The following is an 11,741-nucleotide window of genomic DNA, read 5'->3' as shown; positions in this document are numbered from 1 at the left end:
AGTTTATCAGAAATTATTTCATACTGTGAGGTTGCATTGTCAGCAGACAATTTTCTCTTTTCCCTTGTCTTCTCTTTCTTGCTTTCCTCCTTTGATCCTCGTTCTGTGACGGATTTGATCCTTCTGGCAGTTTTAGGGCTGGTGATTCGTGAGCTCTCTGTTACACACCAAGAGCAGCATATAAAATACACTGGAGCAGAATTTCCCTAATAGCCACGATTGTGGTTGATAATCCTCTCCACAGGAATAAAAACCTGTTAGGTCTGCCAAAAATATTAAGCTGTACCGTGTGAATTTAAGCTTTTATGTGTGTGCCCTTTTGCTCGGCTTGGTCCTCTCTGCAAAGAGGTGTTGAGAATGTGAAATTAGGAAAAGAGCACATGCTGAACTAGTCTACTCAAACTGTTCCATGTATATTAGTTGTAAATTTAAACAAACAAAAAAATCCTAAAGAAAGCTAATTTGCAGCCAGGGTTGTCTAGCAACTCTCTGTTGGCTTGTGAGCTGGAAAAACCAAACTCTAGTCAGGCCAATCACATCATGTATAGAGTCGGTGGGCGGGCTTAACATAATGACGGCAGAGTTGCGGCAGTTCCGCATGCTACTTGAAAACAAAGAAGCTGGCGAACAGCAGTCTTTCGAATCGGCTTTGGCCACGACTCTGGAAGACTTTAAGCTTTTCTTTGAGAAAAGAACAAAGAACAGCACTGAAGTCATTGTTAAGAAAGGAAGATGTGTTTGGAGTTTTGCCGACCGGATACGGCGAAAGTTTAATCAATCAACTAGCTCCGCTTCACCTTCTTCGTTGCTCTGGTTGGTTGTAGTGCTATCCTATTGAGTGCAGAGGGAATTTGAAAGACAACCGTTTATCCTGCCCCTCGGATTGAACCCTGCAATGGTGAGTTCCCAGACCCAACATCTTGATGTGGTTCTGGTTTGTCAGGCTAATGGTGTTGCTATGTAGCTGCTAACATGTTCTGAGAGATTTTTTTGTCTATTATGCAGTTACTAGTGAGTTCTGGGTGTTTGTTAGGGTGTTGCTATGTGGATGCTAACATGTTCAGAGTGATTTTTGTCCATTTCTATGGTGTTGCTATGTAGCTGCTAACATGTTCTGAGAGATTTTTTTTGTCTGTTGCTATGCAGTTACTAGTGAGTTATGTGTGTTTGCTAGGGTGTTGCTATGTGGATGCTAACATGTTCTGAGTGATTTTTGTCCATTGCTATGGTGTTGCTATGTAGCTGCTAATATGTTCTGAGAGATTTTTTTGTCTGTTGCTATACAGTTGCTAGTGAGTTCTGGGTAGTTGCTAGGGTGTTGCTATGTGGATGCTAACATGTTCAGAGTGATTTGTGTCCATTGCTAGGGTGTTGCTATGTAGCTGCTAATATGTTCTGAGAGATTTTTTTGTCTATCGCTATGCAGTTGCTAGTGAGTTCTGAGTAGTTGCTAGGGTGTTGCTATGTGGTTGCTAACATGTTCCAAGTGATTTTTGTCCATTGCTATGGTGTTGCTATGTAGCTGCTAACATGTTCTGAGAGATTTTTTTTGTCTGTTGCTATGCAGTTACTAGTGAGTTATGTGTGTTTGCTAGGGTGTTGCTATGTGGATGCTAACATGTTCTGAGTGATTTTTGTCCATTGCTATGGTGTTGCTATGTAGCTGCTAATATGTTCTGAGAGATTTTTTTGTCTGTTGCTATACAGTTGCTAGTGAGTTCTGGGTAGTTGCTAGGGTGTTGCTATGTGGATGCTAACATGTTCAGAGTGATTTGTGTCCATTGCTAGGGTGTTGCTATGTAGCTGCTAATATGTTCTGAGAGATTTTTTTGTCTATTGCTATGCAGTTGCTAGTGAGTTCTGAGTAATTGCTAGGGTGTTGCTATGTGGTTGCTAACATGTTCCAAGTGATTTTTGTCCATTACTATGGTGTTGCTATGTAGCTGCTAACATGTTCTGAGAGATTTTTTTTGTCTGTTGCTATGCAGTTACTAGTGAGTTATGTGTGTTTGCTAGGGTGTTGCTATGTGGATGCTAACATGTTCTGAGTGATTTTTGTCCATTGCTATGGTGTTGCTATGTAGCTGCTAATATGTTCTGAGAGATTTTTTTGTCTATTGCTATGCAGTTGCTAGTGAGTTCTGAGTAGTTGCTAGGGTGTTGCTATGTGGTTGCTAACATGTTCCAAGTGATTTTTGTCCATTGCTATGGTGTTGCTATGTAGCTGCTAATATGTTCTGAGAGATTTTTTTGTCTATTGCTATGCAGTTGCTAGTGAGTTCTGAGTAGTTGCTAGGGTGTTGCTATGTGGTTGCTAACATGTTCCAAGTGAGTTTTGTCCATTGCTATGGTGTTGCTATGTAGCTGCTAACATGTTCAGAGAGATTTTTTTTTGTCTGTTGCTATGGTGTTGCTATGTAGCTGCTAACATGTTCTGAGGGATGTTTTGTCTGTTGCTATGCAGTTGCTAGTGTGTTCTGAGTGGTTTCTACGGTGTTGCTATGTGATTGATAACATGTTCAGTGTTTTTTGTCATTTCTGTTCAGTTGCTAGTGTGTTCTGGGTGGTTGCTTTGCCTTTGCAATGTGTTGGTTAACATGTTCAGAGTACATTTTTTTCTGTTGCAAAGGTTTTACTATGCGGTTTATAACATGTATTTGCATTTGCTAATAGGTTCTTGGTGGTTGTTATGGAATTGCTAAGTGTTTGCTAACATGTTCTGAGAGATTGTGTTTTTTTGTCTGTTGCTATACAGTTGCTATGGCATTATGGGTGGTTGTTAGGGCATTGAAATGTGTTTGCTAACATATATGAGTGGTTTTTTTTGTCTGTTGCTATACAGTTGCTATAGTGTTGTGGGTGGTTAGGGCATTGAAATGTGTTTGCTAACATATTGTTTTCTTTTTCTTTTTCTGTTGCTATATAGTTTCTATGGTGTTGTGGGTGGTTGCTAGGGCATTGAAATGTGGTGACTAACATGTTCTGAGTGAATTTTTTTTCTATAGCCAGTGTGTTCTGGGTTTTCATGCCTGCGTGTTTTATTGACTGTTGGGTGAAAATTGTAATTTCGATCAATTAGAAAGTAACAGCACCTCTCCTCAACAATTAGTATGATATGAGGTATCATTCATGTCTGCAGCTCAAACAGTTACAAATTGCACTTTAATTTAGTTAAAAGTTTGTTCAAATCAGTAACCCTTAAGTATGAGCTATAACAACAGAGAAACCATTACAAACAAGGAACACAAAACAAATGTATAATTCCAAAAACATGAACAAATGCTGAATTACTCTTGAAGTGTTTGTTTCTCCTCTCAATTATTCACTCCAGGCACCCATAAGTCCTCTGCTAGCAGTGTATTTCCATCTGACAGCTGCCACTTTGCCATGGAGCGTCTGGCCCCGTGCTGATTTTCTGTATCCCAGAGTTCCACTCTTAGCACAATGTTGATCTCCCACAGGGCCAAATCCATCTTCGTTTGCTTTCCTCCACTGGCCATATTACTGCAGAAGAGAGGGGACATGAGAGCCATTTCCTGTCCTTGGGTACGCGGCTCAACACGGGAACCGTCCATCAATCCTGTATCTATGGAAGTTGATATATCACTGGAGGATTCAGAGTTCGTGGGGCTGCCAACAGCAGAGACAAAGTTGGTGGCTGAACAGGAGTCCACTGAGATTGATATGTCCTCAACACATTTAGGTAAACAGACCCACAAACAGTGGCACAGAGGCAAACAGGATGCAAGATTTGGTGGTAAGCGCTGATTCTGATATTCTGGTATTGAAGTCTGGCTGTTTGTGTCCTTCCTCAGTGTGTGCAAGACAAACTTCTCAGGCTGTGTGTTGTTTACTAGCTCCAGTTTAGATTCATCTGACCTTTTTTCCGTCTTCTCATCATTCCTGTCCTGTCTGGATGTTTGTCTTCTTGCAGTCAGGTCCATGCTTTAAGGATTGTCTGGAGAACAATGCTCAGTGAAAAGGTTGAGACAGCCAAATGTGATCTCTAAAGAAGGGTGGTGTTGTGTCCTGTATCCTGGGATGACTGCGTTCTTATGGCATAACTATGACACATCTCTTCTGGAAATCTGATGTCATTTGCCCCACACCTTCTTGTATTATCATTGTCTAAAGCAGTGATGCCAAATAAGATGAGGTCATTGAAAGTTTGGTCAGATTTCAACTTACTATCATCATAATATCAATATAAAGAAATAAAAGTTAAAGTAAATGTAATGCTAATAATGACAACTCAGTGGCTCACCCTTACAAAAAATAAGGGGAATGAAAAATATTTAACTTATTTTTTATGGAAAGTACACCAACCCCAGTCTGTAAGCATTGAGAGTATTAGAATATCACAAATAAATAGATGGACAAAATTATAATGTACATAATTCTTATTAAATCATTGTCTATTCTACCCTGTCCCCACTAAATTATAGCCTAGAATTTAAGCAAGCAGTTAAGACAGTTTGATGTATTCAACTTAATACAGTTTTTCTGAATTGCATAACACTAAACCCCATTCTCTGAACCATGTTCTCAATAGCCTAAACCAATTTGTCGAATAAATCACTCTTTCTGCAAAACGTTAAACAAGTTCAGGCAGTTATATGCTATTTGCAAATCTCATGCACTCAAAACTCTATACACATTCTCACTCACTAAAACACATTTTGCACTGTGATACATTTGAGTCGCAAAACACTAAACACAAGAGGCAAAAGTTAAACACAACTAAAACACAGTTGTCATTGTTTATACACCACGACTCAAAATTGTTTACATTTATTTCTAATGATGTGAAACCAACTGTATGGAAATATAGGCCAGAGTGCAAAGGTGGGTGCAGGTGCACTGAATAAGGATACCAACAATAAATGGAAACTGTCTGAGAGGGACAAGAGGAAGAGTACGTGTAAGAGATGGTGGACGAGGAGGAAGAGGCTGAGGATCAGAAAGAGCAAGGTGTGGAGAATGTTGTCAAGGCTGGATCTGGCACAACAGAGATCTGGCTCAAGGCCTCAACAAGAGACAACATTGCCTGTGATGTGGACAAAATCCTCAACAATATTCAATAATATTCAACAATATGATTGATCTGACTGCAATGACAGTATTACTAAATGAGAACTGAAATGAGCTGGACAATGACATCACTGTTTTCTCCAGAGCTGCTTTATAGATGAAAATCACATGATCAACAAGTGTTGCCCTAATCTCATCAGAGATTGCTCTCCTTCCTTCTCTTCTTTGCCCTCTTCCTCATCTTCTACTTCCTCCAACTCCTTCTCCTCCTCCTCTTCCAACTCTTCGTCTTTGAATTTGTCCTCGTTGTTGTCCCCTGCCTCTCCCTCCTACTCCTCTTGCTCTCTGTCCGTTGTTAGCATCCATTGTTCAAAACAGGTAATCTGACCTTTGACCTTTACAGGCCTATACTACAGTAAAGCAGTGATTGGTTAGTGATCAGTTAAGCAATTAGTGTTTGCACATGTGAGGAGTGTGTGACCTGGTGAATAAGTGTAGCATTTTGATTGGTTGTGTTTGGAAAAGGAAAGCAAGTCACTTCCTGTTATTTTTGTAGTTTTGAAAAAAGAGTCAAAGGCTGAGAAATAGCTTAGATTTGATGTGTAGTTTTGCACTTTGAGTGAGGGGTTTAAAAAACCGTGTGACATGAACATATTTTGTGTGTAAGCAGTAGGAAAAAACTGTATAATTGATGATCTTTACAATGAAACTGAATCAACACTGAACTGACTTCAGCTAAACAATGACTGTACAGCCGAAATTAACTCTCTTTGCGTCACTGATCATCATTTTCCTATTATCACTGTAAAGCTGCTTTGTATAAAGCATTATAAAAATAAAGAGGACTTGACTTGACTCAGGCCGGACCGAGCACAAAGACGTGATGCTGAGGCAGAATCAACCTCTCACTGACCTTGATATTGCAGTTGCACAACTTTTTTAATGGTGTACTGTAACATACTTTACATTTAGAGTTTCTTTTAACTTTTTGAGCTTTTGCATTTAGACTGCTGTATTTTTTACAGTAAAAGTGTTGAAGTGTCCATTACCATGCAATATTGAATACAATACTGTACTTGCAGTACACAGTATACAATATATTCACCATTCTTAGCTTTTGATACTTTTTTACATAATTGCAACAGTTTTTACTGCATGCAATATAAAACATTTCTGTAACCTCATGTTCTGGATGTTGTGTTCTCCCTTTTTTGATGTAGTCTAAAGAATGATCTGTAGTGTTTATATTATTGGCTTGTGTGTATGATCTGAACGTTTCAGGGGTTTTGTGAATGTAGTTTGAAGATTTAGATTTGTGTTTAATGTTATGAGAAAATGAGTGATGGTTTCAAGAAATGTGTTTTAGCAATTCATAAAAAATGTAATACATAATAATAATACACTAATGGGTAGTTGTGGCCTAATGGTTAGAGAGTTTTCGAGTCTCAGAACCGACAGGAAATATAGGTTGGGGGAGTGAATGAACAGTGCTCTTTTCCACTCTCATTACCCACAACTGAGGTGCCCTTGAGCAAGGCACCTAACCCCCAATTGCTCCCTGGGTGAAAAAGGTGCTGCTCCAGGTGTGTGTGTGTGTGTGTGTGTTCAATACTCACTGCTGTGTGTGTGCACTTGGATGGGTGAAATGCAGAGCACAAATTCTGAGTATGGGACACCATACTTGGCTAGATGTCACGTCACTCACTCACTCACACTCACTCACTCACTCACTCACTCACTCACTCACTCACTCACTCACTCACTCACTCACTCACTCACTCACTCATATAACAATATACAAACAGATTTGTTAACATAACTGGGAGCTTCTTCTGGTCAACAGATTCTGTTCTACTGACTACAGATTTTTAAAATGAGGGATGGGCCACATCTGTAGTACATTTGGAATGGATTGTAAAAGCGACGGATTTGTGGGTCTTTTTTCTCCTGCAGGTGATTTCCAGCCAGGTCCTGTACGTTTCAGTGTTATCGGTCAGGTAGTATGGACACTTTATGTGTGATTTTAATGAAATAGAAAAGACATTTAGGTTAGAGAGCAAAAGAGATGTCACCCCACACAGTTTAAATGTATTTATTTTTGTCATGTGACCAAATATTTAGAAAGTGGGCATCATAAACAGCTGTTTGAGAGTTGCAAAAGAAGAGTAATAACCTTTTTACATGTTAATGTATACATTTTTTTGTTTAGTTTTACTCATTGACTGTAAATGAAATAGCTCAGTCTCTTCGGACAAAAAATAAATAAAATAAAAGGTGGCATAGCTTACCCCACTCTCCCTCTATTGTTTGTCACTAAAATTACATTCACATGAAGGGCCATCTTTTTCCATGAGCTGTTCCACTGAAATTACCTTGAACAATTTGTCCCAGGAACTTTTTCCCCCCAGATCTTGTGCGGTGACGTAGGACTGCATGCAACTTTCCAGAGCCCATTGGATTTCGTCTTCCGCAAATACACTTAATAAAGCCTGAACCTTGTCATCGGTCCATCAGTCATCTTTTTTAAACTTAATTGTTGATTCAAATAGCAAATAACTCTCATTGTACGCACCGCAACAGACTTTTAGGTTGAAATCAAATGCTGGGTGAGCTCAACCAATCAGCATGTTCAGCGCCCACCCCCGAAAGTTCCTGAAATTTAGTACTACCTCGCAAGCAGGACCGTTTTGAGGGGGAAATTTTTACCCGGAACTTTAATTAGACCGGTCGAAACACACCGAGTACCACCCCAAAGTCCCTAATTCCTGGGGAAAGTTCCTGCGGTGGAAACACGGCCAAGTGTCTGAATTCCTCAGAGCTTCAAGCTGATGTGCAACGGTGGCCTAATTTGTAAACACAAAGCCACTCTACATACAGGAAGTGTGTTTCTTTCAGATAAATATGATTTTGTGTCAGGATGCGTATCATCCCTGTCAAAATAACTCTGAATGATTAGAGTAAGATTGCACCTCTGTCTGCGCTCATAGGGTTGCAATATCTCACACAGCCCCTGAGGTTTTTACAGAAATCACTTACTGTCACACCCCCCCTCAGAGAAGATGCATCAGAGACTCAAAGAGACAAACTCAATGTCAAGGAGTATGATGAGAAGTCTTTCCTCAGATGTTTCTGTTCAGATATTTTGTTCATGATGTCTTTACTAGCTTTCTTGGGCTTGAAAGTGGTAGTTGCGTAGGCTGTCAATGGAGGGACAGAAAGCTCTCAGATTTCATTAAAAATATCTTTATTTGTGTTCCGAAGATTAACGAAATTCTTACGGGTTTGGAACGACATGAGGGTGAGGAATTAATGACAGGATTTTCCTTTTTGGCTGAACTAACGCTTTCACCTTTTTAATGGTATTGCAAACAATTCCTAACTTTAATCTCTGAAACCAGAGGGAAATGACTAATGTATGTTGATCCAGGAACGTGTGTTATGTGGTTAATCACATTGTGCACGCATTGAGTACTGCTTTCTGAGACCTTGCAAATTAGAATAGTTTGTTTTGAAAACCTAACCTAGAGAAAATACTGTGAAATCCCCTGTGGTCCAACATTAGCTTAAGGATTCTGGACCATGCTAAGCATTTGATTTAATAGCCTAAAGTATGTAACATTTAACACGCTACTGATTTATTATGTGTCATCTTTTTAACCATGTGATACAACAGATCTTTAATGCTGTGCCAGCATAATGCATTAAAAACTGTTAATTCAATATGACAAGCAGTACTGTGACAGGCAGCTCATCTGATCAATACAAGAAAACATATGTAATTATTTCTTTCCATTATGTTTTTTATTGGTATTTATGTGCATGTTTTGATTCTAGACTAGAACACTTTATAAGCTGAGACTACTCAAATGATTTGAGGAAAGTGATTCCCTCAGTTCAATTGAGTAATGGGAAAATGGACCACTCAATTTAATTGAGTTGACCTAATGTGGTCTTTTCATTAAATTAACTTAAATCGTTTAAGTACAGATAACTTAAAAGGCAAATAGACTAAACTCAAACTTTCCAGTTTATATTTTTCTGTTATCTTGTATTAAATCATTAATAAATCATTAAAACTAGTTTTGTTTTCACAACAGCTTAATTAAGGCCAAAGTACTTCACTTTTTACGTGTACAGGAGGGTCAGCGTACAGTGCGCACCACCACATTTTTGTTATCCGAATTTTTCGCACATTCGCATTACATTTTTTTGCAGTATTTGTAACTCATTGCTCAAAACTGGGCATGCGTCGAATGCCTGTGCATACGGGTCAAAAGAAGTATACTTTGCAAGGCTGTGTGTTTGACTGTGTCTATAAAAAAAGTATACTTTGGCCTTTAGAGTTACATACATAGCTGACCTTCTATGATGTATACTGACTTAATAATTAACATTTAATCAATAAAAATACAATTACAATACTTGCAGTAAAATTAATTAATTGATTAAACATTTCTTTAGAAATCGGACATTTAAAAGTAAAATTGACCATATCAGAACAATTAAGAGCACATTGTAATGAACAACATCAGACATGTTTGTCATCTACTTTAACTTATCTATAATATAACTTATCTTTCACCCTTTGTAATAGTTGTGTGCGAGTCCCTCAGTTGTCCTCAGTGTGAATAGACAGATCTGAACATCATACAGTCACTTTTGGAAAGGGTTCAAATATTCAAAATATGCTGGAAAAACAAAAACTGTACAGGACCTGGAGGATTTTTCTGAAGAACAGTGGGCAGTTTAACTGCTCGGGACAAACCAGTGACTCATGAAAAACATCACAAAACAAACAAACAAACAAAAAACAGTGATTATCCAGGTAACGACACAGGTTTTAAACAAATTTGAACATGTCTATTGAACTAAAACAGTGGATGGATAAAAAATAATAATAATAATAATAATCTGGCCACTATTGAACTAAAATGAGGGAACAATGTCCATTGTTGACCTAAAACAAAGGGATTGAATTAGAAAAACATGTCCACAATTGAACTAAAATAAGTGGAATTAATTACTAATTAGTATTTAGAATTAATATGGCCTCAATTTACTTAAAACGATGGAACAAATTTGTAAAGCGTGGGAATTAAATTGTGGCTACTTTTTCTTCCATGTCATGTACAGGGCGCCATATAATGATATTTAGTTGGCCATCAATTTATATAAAGAGCCTGGACCATCAACGCCACATTTTCCTGTTTGTTTTATATGAATGTATTTTACTTTTTGTCCATTGGATCACTTTCTGACAATTTTAAGAACACCTGCAGACTTGCACTAACAACCACATCGGCACATGGACTGTCTCTGCTGTCTGTGCAGCCAACTTTAGTGAAACCGCTGTCATGTCTGGCTCTGAATGCTTAGGGAGAAAGAGCTTTGAACTGGCAACGTGTGGGCAGGCTACACTGAGCAGATCCGTCTTGGCATTTCATGCTTGTTGTTTTCTCCAACCAGCCTCAAGCACACTGCTTTCCTGATGTGATGTATTCAGGGAACACTGTGTGGAGTTTGAGGACAGGTGTTGGAACGCTGGGCGCCTGTCCCGGGGCTGTCTCGCACGAATCCACTGCAAGGTCATTTTGACGACTACAAAATCTAGTCACATCCCTGTGGATTCTTTCTGGTCTGGCATGATGGAAGTTGCATTGATGCTATTTTTACTCAATATCTCTTTTTTCCGGCCACTTAAATATTCGTAATCAAAAGCTTTTTGGCTGATGTCTCACTCACAGTGTCAAGGTACTCCTCAAGGGAGGGTTGTAGGCAAACATGCATAATACATGTGAAGTGTAATCTCAAGTCAGTAACACGCTAGCACTCACTCTAACCGTCCTCTGGCACTGGACAAGACCGCAGGCTCTGGCACAGGGCGGCATTCTCACTCGAGATATTTGCTAGGACTCACTCAAGTGTAAATGTGATCATAAAATGGTGTCTCAGAAGGACAAGCATTAAGCAAATAAGTTTTTGCAAGGCTTAATTTTGTCTGACAACATATTATGATTTATTTTATATTTACACTGCCGTTCAAAAGTTTTTGAGCGGTAAGATTTTTAATGTTTTTAAAGTCTCTTATGCTCACCAAGGCTGCATTTATTTTATTAAAAATAAACATAATGTAAGGGAGAAAACCTGTGGCTGAACCTGAGGAACCGAATCTCCCAAGTAATAAAAAGTAATATTGTGAAATATTATTAAAATGTAAAATAACTGTTTTCTATTTGAATATATTTAAAAATTTAATTTATTTCTATGATGCAAAGCTGAATTTTCAGCATCATTACTCCAGTCTTCAGTGTCACATGACCCTTCAGAAATCATTCTAATATGATGATTTGCTGCTCAAGAAACATTTATGATTATTATCAATGTTGAACAGTTGTGTAAAATATTTTAGGATTCTTTGATGAATAGAAAGTTCAACGGCAGTGTATATTTTATATGTTTATTTATTATTATATTATTTTCTTTTTTATATATATTATATTATATATTTTTTATTATTTTGTATCAAATATAATTTTGTATAAAATGTATGAAATATTTATTTATTTGTTTTATATAGTTTTTATAGTGACAAAGTTCAAATCATGATTATTAGGATCAACATTTATTTTTATTCCCAAAACAAGTAGTTTTGTATACATACTTGGGACAAAAAGTTGTGCACACAGGCTAAATAAATAAAAAAAAATCTT

This window comes from Gobio gobio (assembly GCF_949357685.1).
Source record: "Gobio gobio genome assembly, chromosome: 11".
Taxonomy (NCBI): domain Eukaryota; kingdom Metazoa; phylum Chordata; class Actinopteri; order Cypriniformes; family Gobionidae; genus Gobio; species Gobio gobio.
The sequence above is the reverse complement of the archived record's forward strand: the minus strand, read 5'-3'. Positions refer to the sequence as shown.